At 40.6% G+C, this 17,760-nt stretch overlaps 1 protein-coding gene across 2 annotated transcripts in view; it reads right to left on the minus strand.

Annotated features, from left to right (window-relative positions):
• Positions 1 to 17,760, minus strand: part of BACE2 (beta-site APP-cleaving enzyme 2) — a 166,526-nt gene that overhangs the window by 84,591 nt on the left and 64,175 nt on the right. The gene's annotated exons all lie outside the window — the stretch shown is intronic.

The following is a 17,760-nucleotide window of genomic DNA, read 5'->3' on the forward strand; positions in this document are numbered from 1 at the left end:
AAAAAAAAAAGAAAACTAAGCACCAGTTTTCCAGTTGGTAAAAAATTTACACTAATTAATGTTGTTGTTGTTGACTGATATCGAGCTGACCACAACTCATAGCTACTCTATGAACAAAAAGCCTTAAGCCCTTCCATAACCATCACCATTTATAAAAGTTCACAGAGTTTCCAGAGGGATGCTGTTTATGAAGTGCTTCCAAACCTGTCTTAAACTGGGAGCTCCAAACACTGTTCACCATGGGTCACCGTTATGACATTTGACACCCGAATGGCATAAGGTTCAGCATCACAGCAACCCCAGGTTACCTCAGTACAGCATATTGACAGAAGAGTGCTGTACCACTTAGAAGAATGTTCCTCCAAAATATAGTAACAATTGACTTTTACATACTAATGCCCTCCCTGAGGTCTAGTTGACTCTAAACATGAGACATAAAAAACAAACCATATAGTATATTTTGATTGTTATGAGCCATTGAGTTGCCTGTGACATATAGTGACCCTATGAACAGTAGCTCTGAATCCTTTTCTATCCTGATCCAGTCTCACTAATTTTGACACACCAACCCTCATTGCCCCAAATACTGTATCAATCCATCTCATCCAGGGCCTTCCTCTCCTGTGTTTTCCCTCTACCCTTCTGAGCATGATGTTCTTCGCCAGAGACCAGTTTCCCCTGGCCACATGCCCAAAGTATGTGAGACAGAGCTTCAAAATCCAAGCCTTCAGGGAGAGAATTGATTTCACCCTCTCCAAGACAGACTGATTTGTTTTCCAGGCAGTCCATGGTGTGTTCAAGACTCTTCTCCAGCACCACAACTCAAAAGCATCGATTCATCTTCTGTTATCCTGAATCACTGTCCAACTCTCGGAAACATAACAAGTAATTGAGAAGACCATGGCCTGAATTGGGCCCATCTTTTTCTTTAGACTGGCATTGCTGGTTTCCGGCACTCTGGAGAGGTCCATGATAGTAGATTTTCCCAATGCAACTGTGGAAGCCAAGGAAGTTGTAGTTGCTAACAATCTCAATCTCTTCTCCATCTATCATGGTACTGTCAATCGGCCCAGTGGTGAGAATCTTTGTCTTCTTAATGTTGAGCTTCACTCCATTTTGAAGAGTACAGTCTTTGACCTTCTGCAGCAAGTGCTTCAGGTCTTCTTCCGTTTCAGCAAACAAAGTTGTGTCGTTTGCATATCGCAAGTTGTTGATGAGTTTTCCTCCAATCCCGATGCCACACTCCTCCTCATAAAGCCCTGCTTCCTGAATGATCTGTTCTGCATATAGATTGCAAAGGTATGGAGACAGGATGCATCCCTGGTACTCTTTTTTCCTGATTGTCAACCATGCAGCATTTCCTTGCTCTGTTCTGAGTACTGTGCCTTGGTCCAAGCACAAGTTTCTCATAAGCACAATTAAATGTTCTGGGATTTCCATTTTCCTCAAAGCTAGCCACAATTTGTTGTGATCCACACATAGTCAATGAAACACAGAAAGACATTCTTCTGGTACTATCTGATTTTCCTCCAGGATCCATCTGACACTGGCAATAATGTCTCTAGTGCCAAGACCTCTTCTAAATCCAGCTTTTCTTTCTGGTAGTTCTCTGTCAGTGTACTGTTCCAGTCATTTCTAATAATCTTCAGAATGATTTTGCTAGTATGTGATATTAGTGATACTGTTCGATAATTTCCACACATTGACAGGTACCTTTTTTTTTTGTAATGGGAATAAATATGGATCTCTTCCAATCATTGGCCAAGTAGGTGTCCTCCAGATTTCTTGGCACAACTTGGTGAGCACATGCAGGGCAGCATCTGTTTGCTGAAATACGTCAATTGGTATTCCATCAATTCTTTGGGCTTTATTTTTTGGCAAGTCCTTCAGAGCAGTCTGCACATTCTCCTTCATCACTATAGCCTCTTGCTCATATGTTGTTTCTTGAAATTCTTCTGTGTTAGCCAATTCTTTTCGATACAATGACTTTGTACACTCCTCCCATCTTCTTTTAATGTTTCCTGAATCATTCAATATTCTTCCTGTATAATCTTTAAGCATTGCAATTTGTGGCTTGAATTTGTTCTTTGTTCATTCAGCTTAAGAAATGCTGAGTGAATTTAGCCCTTTTGATTTTCCGACTCCATCTCCTTTCACATTTCATTATAATATTTTGCCTTTTCTTCCCAAGTTGCCCTCTGAAATCATCTATTCAGCTCTTTAACTTCTTGACTTCTTCCCTTTGCTTTGGCTTCTTGGTGCTCTAGTACAATATTCAGAGTCTCTTCTGACGTCCATTTTGATCTCTTCTTGTTCCTTCTTAGTAGTGACTTTTTGCATTCCTCATGAACAATATTCTTGATATCTTCCCACAGCTCATCTGGTCTTTGTTCATTAGTGTTCAAGGCCTCAAACCTATTCCTGAGTTGGTTTTTAAATTCATGGGCGACAGACTCAAGGTCAAATTTTGATTCATGTGGATATGATTTAAACTTCCTTAGCTTTAATTTGAACTTGCATATGAGTAGTTGATGGTCTGTTCCACAATCAGCACCTGGTCTAGTTTTCACTGCTGATAATGAACTTCTCCAACGATTCCTTCCACAGATGTAATTGATATGATTCCTGTTACACCAATTGTAGTTGTTGTTGTTAAGTGCCATTGAGTCATAGACAACTCATTGTAACTCCATGAACTAAAGAGGTGAACACTTGTAAAACTTACATCGTTTCTCCAAGTTCATAGCTTCCGGAGGCAAGCTATTGCGGAAATGGATGCTCCTCCCACTTCCAAGCTTCTTTTAATCAGGGAGCTCCACCAAACACTGTCCACCACAGTAGTCATTACAGAATTTGATAAATCAGTGTCCCAGTGTTTAGCATCCCAACATCCAAGAGTTACCTCTGTACAGGACGTGGACAGACCAGTGCTCTATCACTTAGAAGAATATTTGACCAAAAACAATTAAAACCAGGCCTGAGTGGTGCATATTAAAATCACCCACCTTTGACTTGGTAGCATAACTTTATATCCACCAGGCTCACAGACTTCTATGTTGTTTTTACTAAACTGAAATCTAAAGAGAGTGCATTTTTAAAGGAGAAATAACTGTGCTCCACATACATACTGAGCACAGATACATCTGCCCACAGGGAGCAGAAATTTAGTTAAATAACTAGGCATTCATGTGATTCTGGCCATGGTCTTTCTGATTATTTGTTATTCATCTGAGAGCTGGACAATGAATAAGGATGACAGAAAACGAATTGACACCTTTGAGCTATGGTGTTGGAAAAGAGCACTGAACATCCTATGGACAGCCAGAAGAATGGCTTGGCAGTCTGACTCTGGATTCACAGCCTTGGAAATGAGAGGGCTGTTCTATTCTCTTCTATAGGGTTCTTAGGAGATAGAATTAATTCAATGGCAGTGGTTGGGTTTGGTGGGGCAGGTGCAGGCCCAAGAGTCTATGTTTTAAACAGCCAATTCAGGAATTTTAAATGAGCAATGAAATTTGGAAGTCACTAACACCAAAAAGGGAGGCCTTACTCCCTTACTCCTCCAAACTCAGGGCCTCATGTGCAAACTGGACACAGTGATGAATGCCCCATGGACTGCCAAAAGAGCAAACAGATAGTTCTGGGAGAAAGTGCAGCCAGAATGCTCCTTGGAGGCAAGGATGACAAAGCTTCATCTCACATACGTTGGGTATGTTTCTAGGAGAGGTGATTCTTTGGAGAGGGACGTCATATTTGAAAGAAAGGAAGACCCTTGATGAAATGGATTGACAAAATGACTGCAGCAAAGGGCTCAAGTGTGTCAGAGATGGTGAGGATGGCACAGGATAGGATAAGGTTCAGATCTGTTGTTCAGAGGGTCGCTGTGAGTCGTACTTGATTCAATGGTACCTAACAATAATAACAACAGCATTCCACCAGTAGAGGCTGCTGGAAGATAAGACAGTTGCCTTCAAGCAGTCTTCGCCTTATAATGACCCCTAAGAACCCTATATGTACTAGAGGAGAAATGTGCTCCATAAGCTTTTCAGTGACTGATCTTTCAATAATATATTACCAGGCTTTCCCCACCCCACCCCCAGGAAGCTCTACATAGTCTAAAACCTCTAACTTTCTGTTCAGAAGCCAAGCATGTTAACCACTTAGATCACTCAGTGTCTCTGTCATGAGTATAAGTGGAAGCTTGTAAGGTGATCACAACAAGCAGGTGCTCAGATGAGGCCCATTTTGGGATCTCTTCCTCCTTGTTTACGAACCAAAGGAAAAATTAGGAAACACTGGATAATTACAAGGAATTACAAGGTTTTGAGTAATTCTTCCCTATGGAAGAATCTGAGTGCCTTTCTTTTTTGCCATTACAATGTTCTTCTAGTACACTGTGGTTAGAGGGTCTGTAAGTGTTGACCTCTGGGGCTGTGCTGGGGAAGCAGAGTCCCATGTCTCCTCCTCTCTGCTGCCAGGCGCCAGAAATTGTCCCAGATATCTGTCCACTCGTCACACCAGCCTGTCTTCTGTAGGGCCTCTCTGCTGCTGTGTCCCTTACGGGGCTTGTTTCAGTGACACCTGTTCTTCACAGTCAGCTCAAGGTTCAAGATTAGCAAAAGCAACTTTCTACATTCAGTAGGAAGGTCTCTCTACATAGTGAAATTAGTTAAAGCCCCTGGCTGGTAACTGAAAAGCGTGAGGTTTAAATTCACCCTGAGTAACCTGGAAAAAAGATTTGGAGATCTACTACAAAATCAGCCACAGAACACGTGTGGATGACAGATGTTTTCTGTCACAATTGGGGTCACTATGAGTCTGAGTCTTTTTATGACAAGTTGAGTTGTTTATTTCTTCTTGTTGTTATGTGCCGTCAAGTCACCTGCGACCCATAGCGACCCTATGTACAGCAGATCTGAATTCTGCTCTGTCCTAGTCAGTCTCACTAATTCCAACACATCCACCATTGTTGCAGTTTCTATATCAATCTATCTCATCCAGGGTCTTCCTCTCCTGTGCTCTCCCTCCACTTTTCCAAGCATCATGTCCTTTTCCAAGGACTGGTCTCTCCTGGCCATATGCCCAAAGTATGTGAGACAGAGCTTGAAAATCCTAGCTTCCAAGGAGAGACTTGATTTTACCCTTTCCAAGACAGATAAGATTTGTTTTCTTGGCAGTCCATGATATGTTCAAGACTCCTCTCCAGCACCACAACTCAAAGGCATTGATTCTTCTTCTGTCATACTTAGTCATTATCCAGCTCTCTGAAGCATAACAAGTAATTGTGAAGACCATGGCCTGGATTAGGTGTACCTTAGTCTCTAGACTGACATCATTGCTTTTCAGCACTCTGGAGAGATCCCCAATAGCAGATTTTCCCAATGCAATTCGTCTTTTGGTTTCCTGACTGCTGGTGTTAAGAATGTTGATTGTGGAGCTGGGCAAGATGTAATTGTTAACAACCTCAATCTCTTCTCCATCTATCATGGTGCTACCAATTGACCCAGTGGTGAGAACCTTTGTCTTCTTGATGTTGAGCTTCAATCTTTATTGAAGACTACAGTTCTTGACCTTCAGCAGCAAACCCTTCAGATCTTCAGCGTCAGCAAGCAGGGTTGTGTCACCTTCACTTTACCCAGCACTGGCATGGTGCTCAAAGTACAAATTGTTAAGGAATTAACTGTCATCCTAGTGCATACTAAGGCCCTCTCTTAACAGGTAGATGTGGAGTCAAAGTTGACACAGACCTGATACAAGTCACACCCCCCAGCCCTGCATCCTCATCAGGAGTTTAAATGTGTCCAGAGGAAGATGAGCATTCTTTTTCTTTCTTTCTTTCTTTTTTATTAATTTCAATGAACATTTACAAAGATTTTGGATTTTTTAGTCATGAAGATGAACATTCTTGTGTGAAAGAAAGACTTCCTGAATAGTCTTATTGTTGATGTTGTTGGTACATACTGCTGAGTTGGTTGCACCGCATAGCAACCCCAAGTACTCTGTCTCCAATTTTGCACCGTCTGCCAGTGTGTTTGAGTTCATTGCAGTTGCTGTGCCAATCTCACTGAAGGTCCTCCCCTCATTCTATAACTACTTTCTCTAAGGACAGGTCTCCTGATAGAATGCCCAAAGTGTGTGAGAGGAAGTCTCACCAACATTGCCTCTTTCAAAACTAATGTGTTTGTTCTTTTGGCAGTTCCTGCTGCGTGTATTCAATATTCGTTGCCAGGACCACAACTAAAAGACATGGTTAATAGGATTGGCTGCTAACCAAAAGGGTTGCAAATTGAGACCAAGAGAGGTATCTTAAAAGAGAAGCCTGGTGATCTGCTTTTGAATTTGCACCACTGAAAACTTAAGGATCTTGGTTCTACTCTCACATGGGGTCAGAATCATCTTATGGCAACTGACTTAAGTTTCATCGCAGGGAGGGAGGAGATGAAAGAGAAATGGAGTAGAGAAGGAAAAAGGATTTCCTTCATGAGGCAAATGAGGAAATTTCTTGCATTAAATAATAATAATAATAATAATAATAATAATAATAATAATAAGGCTGTTAAGCAAGCAATGTCATTTATCCTGAGAGGGGAAATCTCCAAAATCAATGAAAAGTGAAAAATACTATTTCTAGTCAATGAGTTAAGAGACATTGAGCTTCCAGTAAAGGTGATGGGAAAATTCAGGAATGGTCAATGGTGATGGTGGAACAACATAAGCATGTGAAGAACATAGAAATGGCAAATGTTATCTAAATAAGTAACAGCAGGAATAAAACACAGATAAAGACGGTGTTGTTGTTGTTATGTACGACTCATAGATGACCCTCCAGCTGGTTTTCAGAGGCAGTAAATCACAAAGGTGGAGAATGGCCATCTTTCTCCCATGAAGTAGCTGGTGGATTTGAATCATATTCCTTTGGGTTGGTTGCTCAACTCCTTACTATTAAGCTATGAGAGTGCCCAGTGCATATGAAGAGTGAAGAAATGTTAGCTACATAGTGCAACAATAAAAAAAAAAATCACAGAAAATAGTAGCTACAAGTTCCCAAATATAAACACCCTCCCTCTCCACACTCAATCAGGAAAGCTGACAAACACTGTCTGGTTCTGGCCAGCAGCCATGACCCACATCCCCAGGAAGATGTGCATAAGCGCACCAGTGCACACTATAGCCTGCATCCTTGCCACCTGCCACTGCTCAGGGTGATATTCTTTATTTACATAGCACTCCTGTAAACTCTTTGAAAGCAGGAGTGGCATCCACTCTCTAAACAGCATGCCTCTGGAAACTCTATGAACTTTGAAAATAGTCCATAATTATAGAAAGGCTTCAGGCCTTTTGTTCATAGGGTCACTATGAGTCATGCTTGACTAGACAGCAACCAACAACAACAACTCGTAAACTCAGCACAGTTGTAGTTGATACAGGCTATTGTTTCTCACAGAATAGTCCCAGGGACCAGGGACATTTCTTTGCAGGCATTTCCTCTCTTCTTTGCTCAGCATGAAATTCCATGTCGAGCCTCCATTATTATATTATGAGCAGAGTCCTTTATACCACCCCCATCCTCATATCTGCCCCTTGCTGCTCCTCCATAAAGGTTTCTGGTTGTTAGATGTTGTGGAGTAGCTCTGACACATGGTGACCTTACACATAACAATGAAATGCTGTCTAGTTCTATGCCACCTTAACGATCACTAGTGTGTTTGAGACTATTTAGAGACTATTGTGTCAATCCATCTCATTGAGGCTTTTCTTTGTTTTGGCTGGCCCTCTATTTACCAAACATGATGTCTTCTTCTAGGGACTGGTCTTTCCTGGTGAGATGCCCTTTTCAAAGGTTAGGCATTCAAAACCAAAGACATTTAGACCAAACCACAGATCACAGTGTTTTACACTGTGTGTTGCCTCTAATTGTCAAGACACCCACTACAATAATGCTCCTCTCAGATATTTCTGCAGAACACAGTATTCAAGAAAATGAAATTCAGAGTCACAGTTTGGCAAAGCTGGTCACCAGCTAAGTCCTTCTTAGAGTACTAACTTAGACAGAAATCACTCTGAATAAACAAGGCAGCTGCAAAGCCAGGCAAGGGACAGCTATCCGGGGAACAGTAAAGCCCTGCGTTGTGCTTAAAGTTGTGTTTCTGAGCAACAAGAAAGAGCCAGGCTCATTTTCTGGGTGACGATTCTGGAACGGCCATTTTTCAGGTTGATTTCTCACCAGGGCCCTTGCTCCCCTATTGTGAGTTGTCACACTGTGAATAAAGAAAAATATCACCACTTGTCCAATAAATTGCACATAAGCTGCTCTCAAATGACTGAAAATTCAATCACTCAGGATGCAGGTTTTCTCGGGACATACACTGCACACCTCCATGCCAGCAGTGGAACCTACCACTTCCTTTATCATGGGAATTTCCAACAAGAGCTGTGTCATTGGCCCAACTTCACGCATGTACCCCAGAACTGCCCTGAAAGTAGCTCAGCTCTCTAAAGGGATATTAAAAGAGTGCATGCAGTCTCCATTTGGGGAAATGTTTCAGAGGTTCGAAGCATTCATTTAAATGACTTCAAAGCACACAAGAGTTATTATCCCTATCTTAAAAATAATGACACAGGAATGCTGAGAGCTGAAATGATTAGAGACCCCGAGAGTCTTGACTCCTATTCCCCATTTTCTCTCTCTTATAGGTTGTATTGTTTCCCTCAAAAAGATATGTTGGAGTTCTAAATCCTCTACCTATAAATGTGAACTTGATTATAGAGACTTTGACATTGTTCTCAGCTAATTAACAAGAGGTCTTGCTGGAATATGATAGTTCTAATCCAATCCAAGTGATACCCTTTATTTAAAAGAAACAGGACATAGAGAGACACACAAAAAAGACAAATGGGATAAAAGGAATAGACTGGAGGTAGAGCTGTGAGTCAAGCTACAGCAAAGATTGTCAAGAGCCACCAGAGCAAGGAGAGAGGCCTGGAGAGGTTCTGCCTCAGAGCCACAGGAGGAATCTAAACTGATACCCCGATCACAGACTCAAGCCTATAGAACTGTAAGTGACTAAGTTTTGGTTCTTATATACTCCCAGGTAACAGTAATTTGTCACTCAATCCACTAGTACTATAAGTTAAGTTTCGGTTCATGTTATTATGTGCTGTCAAGTTGCTGGTGACTCATAGCAATCCTATGTATAGTAATTCTGAACCCTACCCTACCCTGAGCCAATCTCATGACACACTGACCCTCATTACTCCAGTCATTGAACAAGTCCATCTCTTTCAGGGTCTTCATCTCCACCATTCTGAGCATGATGTCTTTCTTCCTCCTGGCAACATGCCCAAAGTATGTGGGCAACATGCCCAAAGAGACGGAGTTCCAAAATCCTTGCCTCCAAGGAGCAGCTTGATTTCACCCTCTCCAGGACAGACCTATTTGTTCTCTTGGTGGTCCACAGTACATTCAATACTCTTCTCTAGAATAACAACTCAAAGTCATCAATTCTTCTTCTTTGGTTCTTACAAACTCCCGATTTATCATAATTTGTCATAGCTGCCCCAGAAAACCAACAACATTCTTTACACTAAGCAGCTTTCTGTAGAACAGTTCTCTGTGCTGTCAAATGGACTCTGACTCAATGATCCCAGGAAGAACCAATCAAAACATTGCCCTACCTTGTGCTATCTTCACAGTCTCCACCATGCCCCAGTCCATTGTTGCAGTTGACACAGTGATGTGTCAATCTATCTGATTAAAAGTTTGGCCTTCCTCCCTTTCACTGACCCTCTACTTTTCCAAGAATAACTCGTCTCACCCCAAGGAATGGATCTGTCCTGACAGCATCCCAAAATATATCAGAGACTGACCATCCTTGTGTCTTAGAAGCATTGTGGTTGCTCTTCCTCAAAGACAGATTTCTTTGTTCTTTTGACACTCCATAGCATTATAGTCAATACTCTTCTCTGATAATACAGTTCATTGGTATCAATTCTTCAAAATTCCCTATTCATTGTCTGACTATCCCATGAACATGAAACAATTGAAAACACAGTAACAAGTAACAAAATGCTATTTCCTTGAAAAAAAATAGGGTTATGTTCTTACAGTCATTGGCTTTTAGCAATCCTAATCTATTTGCCAGCATCAGTGGTTTCAGATGGCCCTCTCACTGAGAAAGCACAAGCTCACTCTGTGTTAAACTTGTGCAGGGAGAATGGACAATGGGGAGGACCCAGGTGTGGTCCTGGCTCGCAGTTAAGAACCAGTATAGAAGAACAGTATGTCCACCAATGTCCTCATCAATTGTTATTCCAGTCACCAAGGACCTGAGGATATGGAACCATGTAACTTGAATAGGCCAAAATGTTTTCAACACCTTAAAATCAGACAGGGCACATGTTGCTTCCAGCAACTGCTTTTTCTCCCTCAAGCATTTTTGGGTTTCCTTGCCCTCTAAATTTTTCTCTTCCTTTTTCCTCCATAGCCTGAGTGGGCAGGGAGGTTCTGTTTCTACACCACTGGTAAAGGTCACCAGTGGCCTCTATACACTAAACTCTCCACCTACGTCACAGCAGCAGCAGCACTGACCACTACTGACCAGTTCTCTTCCCAAAGCCTCTGAAATGCCACCATCTGTGCTTCTCTTCCAGTACTTACGGACAACTGAAAAGGAAGACTGAAGAAGAATTGACACATTTGAATTGTGAAGCTTGTGAATACTATTGCATATATTATGGAATGTCTGAGAATACATACGAGGAAAGATACAATCTTGACACACACCTTTCCTGATTTTAAATCACGCAGTATTCTCTCATTCTATTTGAATAACTGCTGTTTGGTATATATACAGGTTTCATATGTGCATAATTAAGAGTTCTGGAATTCCCACTATTCTCAAAGCTATCCATAATTTATAACGATTCACACAGTTGGTTATTTTTACATAATCAATAAAAAACACCAAATATTGTGCCGGTATCCTTTTTCAGTCAAGATCTATCTGACATCAGCCATGCCATTCCTTGCCATAGCCTCTTCTGAATCCTCTCTGAATTTCTGGCAGTTCCCTGCCAATGAACTGTTTCATTTATTTGTTTTGTTTTGGTTTTGTGCAAAAAATGAACAAGTATTTAAAATAAAAACACCAAAACCGTGAACTGGGAAAGGGGGATGGAAGGAAAGGAGAGGAGGTAAAAATGTGCAACAAGGAATGAATGAAAGTTTAACCTTTCTGTAAATTTTCATTAAAATAATAATTAAAATAAAAAAATTTATTTAAAACTCATTTACAAATCATTCTGCATTTACGTTCAATCATTCAGATACTTTGTGTTTCATAAACCTTAATTAAGGTCGATTCATGAAAAAAAAAAGCCTGATTCATATTATTAGTTACAAGGTCTAACAAAGCTCTTGTTGTATACTGCCTTTCCCTTCACCCAAATTATCTACTCATTTTTGTTCCCCTTTCTCTAACTTCTCATCTCTGTTAACCCTCCCAGATTCATTCTACCTGTGTATAAACCTTTCCTTAGTTTTTAATATTTGTGGTCTTATACCATAATTGTCCTTTTGTGACTGACTTATATCACTCAGCATAATTTATTCAAGATTCATCTATGCTGTGCAGTATTTAACACATTTAAACCCTTTTAAACTGGTGGATGACAACTCACTGTACAAATGTACCAGTTTCTTAAGCCATTCATCCACTGATAGGTTTTTCGGTTGTTTCCAACTCTTAACTATTGTAAATAAGTCTGTAGCAAACATGAATGAGAATATGTCGATTTGTGTTGCAGATCTTATTTCTTTGGGGTATATACCTAATAGTCGGGTTGCTGAATCTGTTTCTACTCTCAAATTTCTAAGGACACACCAAACTACAAAGCACAGTGACAGTGCTGTTTACATTTCTACTAGCAACGTATGAGAGTTCGAGTCTTTTCAACATTCTAACCAATATCTGCTATTTGATGTCTTGTTGAACATTACTATTTTTTTCTGGGGTAAAATGATATCTCACCGTTTCGATTAGCATTTTTCTAATAGCCAATGATCCTGAGAATTTCTTCATGTGTTTGTTGGCCATTTGTCTTCTCTGATGAAATGTCTATATATGTCCTTTGTTTTGTAACTGGACTGGTATTCTTTTCCTGAGGTGTTGGCATTTTCTGTACATTTTAGAAATGAATCTCTTGTCAGATGTGCTCCAGCTGCTTTTGGATAGTCTTCAGCGATAGTTTTTAGTGTGTGACATTACTGATACTACTCAATACTCTTCACATTCTGTTGGATCTCATTTTTAAAATTAGTTCAAATGTGATTTTATTTTCCCAGTTAGTTGATAACTGTCCAACTGTCTTCAAAATTTCTTGGCATAGACTAGTAAGCATGTCCAGGGCTGCATCTGTTTGCTGAAATACCTCAGTTGGTATTACAACAATTCCTGGAGGCTATTTTTTTTTTAAATGTGTGACAATTACAACAGGCTTAAACAAGACAAAGATCACAAGGATGGTGCAGGAAAGAACAAAGTTCAGGTCTGTTGCTCATAAGGTCACTGTGAATCTTATTTGAATTTACGGTGCCCAACAACAATTTCCCCCCAATGCCTTTAGTACAACTTAAAGTACTTACTTTAAACTCTATAGTGATCAGTATGGATTAAATCTCAAGATTAAGAAAACAAAAATCCTCACAGCTAAACCAATAGGCAACATGAAGGTAAATGAAGAAAATTTTAAAAATGTCAAAGATTTAATATTCCATTGATCCACAATCAACCACAGTAGCAGTCAAGGAATCAAAAATGTATTGCTAAAGAAACCATAACTGCCACCCAAGCAGATATATGCACACCCATGTTTATTGTGGCTTTGTTCACAATAGCAAGGAGTTGGAAACAACCTAAGTGCCCATCAACAAACAAATGGATAGAGAAGCTGTGGTATATCCACACTATGGAATACTACGCTGCATTGAAAAACAAGGAACTCATGCAATATTATTAAAATGGGTGATCCTGGAGGACATTATGTTGAGAGAAATATCTCAGTCACAAAAGGACAAATACTGCATAATGCCACTGTTGTAGAGCGGGACTGACATCAGGTTTGGGGGGAGACTGAGAAAGATGGGTTCAATAATGCATACTGCATTGAAAGAGATGAGAAGCAATATATGATTGGGTATTATGGTCATTACAAGAGTCCAGAATGAAGGCTGCATAGTGGAATGGACTCGGTGGGCGATGGGGGTAGGAGGATTGTATATCAATGAAAGAATTTTTCTTTTACTTTTCAAAGTGAAAAGTGAGCTGGAGTGGGTGGGGGTGGGGACAGGGAGAAAAATACAACAATGAATGAACGGAAATCCAAAATCTCTGTAAAGGTTCATAAAAATTAGTAATAATAATAAAAATGGAAAAATATGTGTTGCATTGGGAAAATTGGCTGTCAGGGATTTCTTCAAGTACTTAAAGAAAAATGTTGTTTTAAAGATGAAAATATGTCTTATCCAAAACATAGCATTTTAAATTGTTTTGAATTATGTTTTGTATTCCTGTGAAAATTAGTGTGGTGTCAGTAAATCACTTTACAAATTGGCTTTTCTATTCACTGCATTAGCCTCTGCTGGGGAAACTGTTTCCAGCTACTTTAACTATGGACACTTGGTCTTGCAAATCATAAACAGCTGTGGGATCAAAATAAGAGAGCATTTTCCACACTGTGAGGGTGTGTGAAGACAGCAACACAGGGATTAACAGCATGATTTGTTGACTTAGGCCAAATCTGTGGACTAAGCATCCAGCTACATCCAAACTGGTCCGTTGTTCACCAGTTTCTGTAAAACTGACCTGTATACCTATAGTCATGTGAGTTTCCCTGATGGTTTGAGTCTCTGGAGGACCCTTCAATGAACCGTTAAACCCAAGAGTCATAGAAGAGTTGGTCAACTGCACCAAGGAGGAGATGCTGATGTTAGAAATCATGGACTTATACAGCAGGTTAAGCATTTGGGCATACAGGGACTCGAGACTTCTCACAACTAGTCTGCTACTAATCTTAGTAGAATGAATAATAAAAACAGTTGGATAGTGAATAAGAAATAATAATAATTGATGCTTTTAATTCTGTGGTGTTAGTTATATCTTTGAATTTTGGTGTTGGCAAAGAGTACTGAATATACAGGCCATCAACAGCCAAAAGAATAAATAAATCTGTCCTGGAGAAAGTGCAATCTGGGTGTTCCTTAGAGGCAAGAATAGTGTAACTTTGTCTAACATCATTTAGGCATGTTATCAGGAGGCATCAGTCCTTGGAAAAAGATATTATGCTTGGAAAAGTAGAGGGTCAGTGAATGAGAAAACCCTTCAACGAGACAGACTGAAACAGGGTCTGAAACAACGGACTGGACTAGAGTGGAAATGGTGAGGACTTCGCAAGACATGGTAAGGCTTATCTTGCATGGTTGCTATAAATCAGAAATTACTTGACAGCACCTAACAAAAACAATGGCCTGCCAAAAGAATGAACAAGCCAATTTTAGAGAGAAAAAAAATCAGAATGTTCCTCACAAGTGAAAAGGATGAAACCTTTTTTTGTTTACTGTGGAAATATTATAAGGGAAGAAAAAGAGTTAGGGAAGGCCATCATGTTTGGTGAAGAAGTTGCTCAACAAAAACAGATGAACTGACCCAATGGCTCAAACACGCTGACATGGTCAAGATCCACCACCAGGGGTCGGAGGCAATGAAAAGTAGTAACAACTATAACAACTGGTTTCCCCTCACAGCCCTCTTTTCTCTCTGTGTTGTAGGTACTTACTCTTCTACATGTGGGGAAGTCAGTGGTGCCCTATCTCTAGAGCACCATCATCACATTGGAGTTTGCTCCATGTTACACACTCTGCACAGTGCATCCACAATGACAGTGGGGCTGAGTGTTGCTGCATTTCTTAAATTCCTTGCCTTAGACAATGCCTGGAGGTATTAGATGTCCAAAAAAGTGTTGTTGAATAATAATTCAGGGGTAAGCAAATGTCTGAGTAGGCTGTCATCAGAATGTACCACAAAGTGGTGTGTGTGTATATATATATATATATATATATATATATATATATATATATATATGTGTGTGTATATATGTATATATAGTGTGTAGTTGCAGACTTGGATGTGCTCACCAGTCTATGCCAGGAAATCTGGAGGACAGCTGTCTGGCCAATGGATTGGAAGAGGTCCATATTTGTTCCCATTCCCAAGAAAGGTGATCCAACTAAACGTGAAACTACCGAACATTAACATTAATATCACATGCAAGCAAAATATTGTTGAAGATCATTCAAAAACAAGAGATAGGAAACTGCCAGAAATTCAAGCAGGATTTAGAAGCCGTGGCACCAGAGATATTATTGCTGATGTCAGATGGATCCTGCCTGAAAGTAAAGAACACCAGAAGAATGTGTATTTATATTTTATTGATTATGCAAAGGCATTTGACTGTGTGGATCATAACAAGTTGTGGCTGACATTGAGAAGAATGGGAATCCCAGAGCACTTCAGTGTGCTCATGTGAAACTTATACCTGGACCAGGAGGCTGTTGTGTGAATAGAGCAGGGGAACACAGCATGGTTTAAAACTGATAAGGGAGTGTTCCAGGGTTGTATTCTCTCTCGATACTTCTCCAATCTGTATGCTGAGCAAATTATATGAGAAGCTTGACTCTACGAAGAAGAATGTGGCATCAGTAACCTGCATTATGCAGATGACACAATCCTGCTTGCTGAAAAGTGAAGAAGGCTTTAAGCACTAGTTGAAGAAGATCAAGGAATACAGTCTTCAGCCAATATAAAGAAAACATAGATTCTGGCTATTGGACCAATAGGCAGTGTCATGATGGACAGAAAGGAGATTGAAACTGTCAACAGCTTCATGTTGCTTGGATCCACAATAATTAACACCCTTGGTACCAGCAGTCAGGAAATAAGGAGACACATTGCACTGGGAAAATCTGCAGTTAAGACCTCCCCAACTTATTGAGAAGTAATGATATCAGTTTGAAGACTAAGGTGCATTTGATTCAGACTATGGTCTTTCCAATTACTTGCTACACATATGAGAGCTGGACAATGAATAAGGATGACAGAAGAATTAATGCCTTTGAGCTGTGGTGTACCAGAGAAGAGCACTGAACATATAATGGATGACCAAGAGAACAAACAGCTATGTCTTGGAGAGGGTGCAGCCAGGCAGGAATCATGAGGCTTCTCCTCACATACCTTGGGCATGTTGCTAGGAGGGGCTGTTCCTTAGAGAAGAACATGATGCTAGGAAGGGTGGAGGGTCAGCAAAGGAGAAGATCCTCAACCAGGTGGATTGACGGGGTGACTGCTGCAATGGGCTCCTGTGTATCAGGAAGTGTAAGAATGGTGCAGAATAGAAGAGGGTGCAGATCTTTTTTTCATAGGGTCAATGAGTCATATTTGACTCAACAGTAATCAAAACAATAAGAACAATAGCGTGTGTGTGTGTGTGTGTGTTTGAGAGGGAGTCTGAAGACTAAGGTGCACCTCATTCAACTCATAATCTTCCCAATCGCCTGCTATGCATAAGAGAGCTGGACAAAGAATACGTATGACAGTAGAAGAATAGATTCCTTTGAGTTGTGGTGCTGGAGAAGAGTACTGAATATCTTATTGACTGCCAGAATAACAAATAGATATATCATAGAGAAGGTGCAGCCAGAGTGGTCCTTGGAGGCAAGAATGGTGAAGTTTTGCCTTTCATACTTTCTACATGTAGCTGGGTGAGGTTATTTCTTGGAAAGGAACATCATGCTTGGAAAGATGGAGAGGAAACCCCTCAACAAGATGGACTGACACTGGGCGACTTCACCAATGGACTCAAGTGTGTCGGAGATGATGAGGATGTCACAGGATAGGTCAGGGTTCAGGTTGGTTGTTCATCAGGTCACTCTGAGTCATACTTGAATTAATAGCACCTAACAACAATATATTAGGACTCCAGTGGAGTCCTTACCTGTACAAATGGCTAAGCACTCAGATACTAACTGAAAGGCTAGTGGTTTTAGTCTGTCCAGAGGCATGTTAGAGGAAAGGCTGGTGATCTACTTCTAAAAACTCACAGCCATTACCAACCCTACGGAACACAGGTGGACCCTGACATACATGGGGTCACTGAATTGGAATCAACCAAGTGGCAACCTCTCTGACTGCGCTGCAATCCCAAAGGCACATGGTTTGAAGCCACCAGCTGTTCCACAAGAGAAGGACAGGAAATCTCCTCCTCCTGTGAGAGGAGAGATTTACTGCTTCTTAAAACCTGCTGGGGAGTCAGCTAAAGACTATTCTTGGAATTCGTTAGGATTCTAAGACAAGCAATAAGGAACTCTATTTGCTTAGTGATAAGGAGTTGCGCTGTTAACCCAAAGGTATGCCATTTGAATCCTCCAGCTGCTCTGTAGGACGAGACAAATGGGCAGTCTCCTCCTGTGAGAGAAGAGATTTACTGCCTCTGAAAACCTGCTGGAGAGTCAGCTATGAGTAGGTTCAGACCATAAGTGACAGCAATGCCAGCATGACTTCATGTCAACCTTACTGATAACATCTTCAAAGAGCCCATTTCCAAATAAGGTCACATTTAGTTACCAGAGAAGTCAATTTATAACAACATTCCAGCCTTCACAACAAGCAACAAGCAAGGTATATTCTCTGCAGCTGAGCAGAATGGGAG

This window comes from Elephantulus edwardii, unplaced genomic scaffold, assembly GCF_000299155.1.
Source record: "Elephantulus edwardii isolate Elephantulus edwardi_28Jun2011 unplaced genomic scaffold, EleEdw1.0 scaffold00051, whole genome shotgun sequence".
Taxonomy (NCBI): Eukaryota; Metazoa; Chordata; class Mammalia; order Macroscelidea; family Macroscelididae; genus Elephantulus; species Elephantulus edwardii.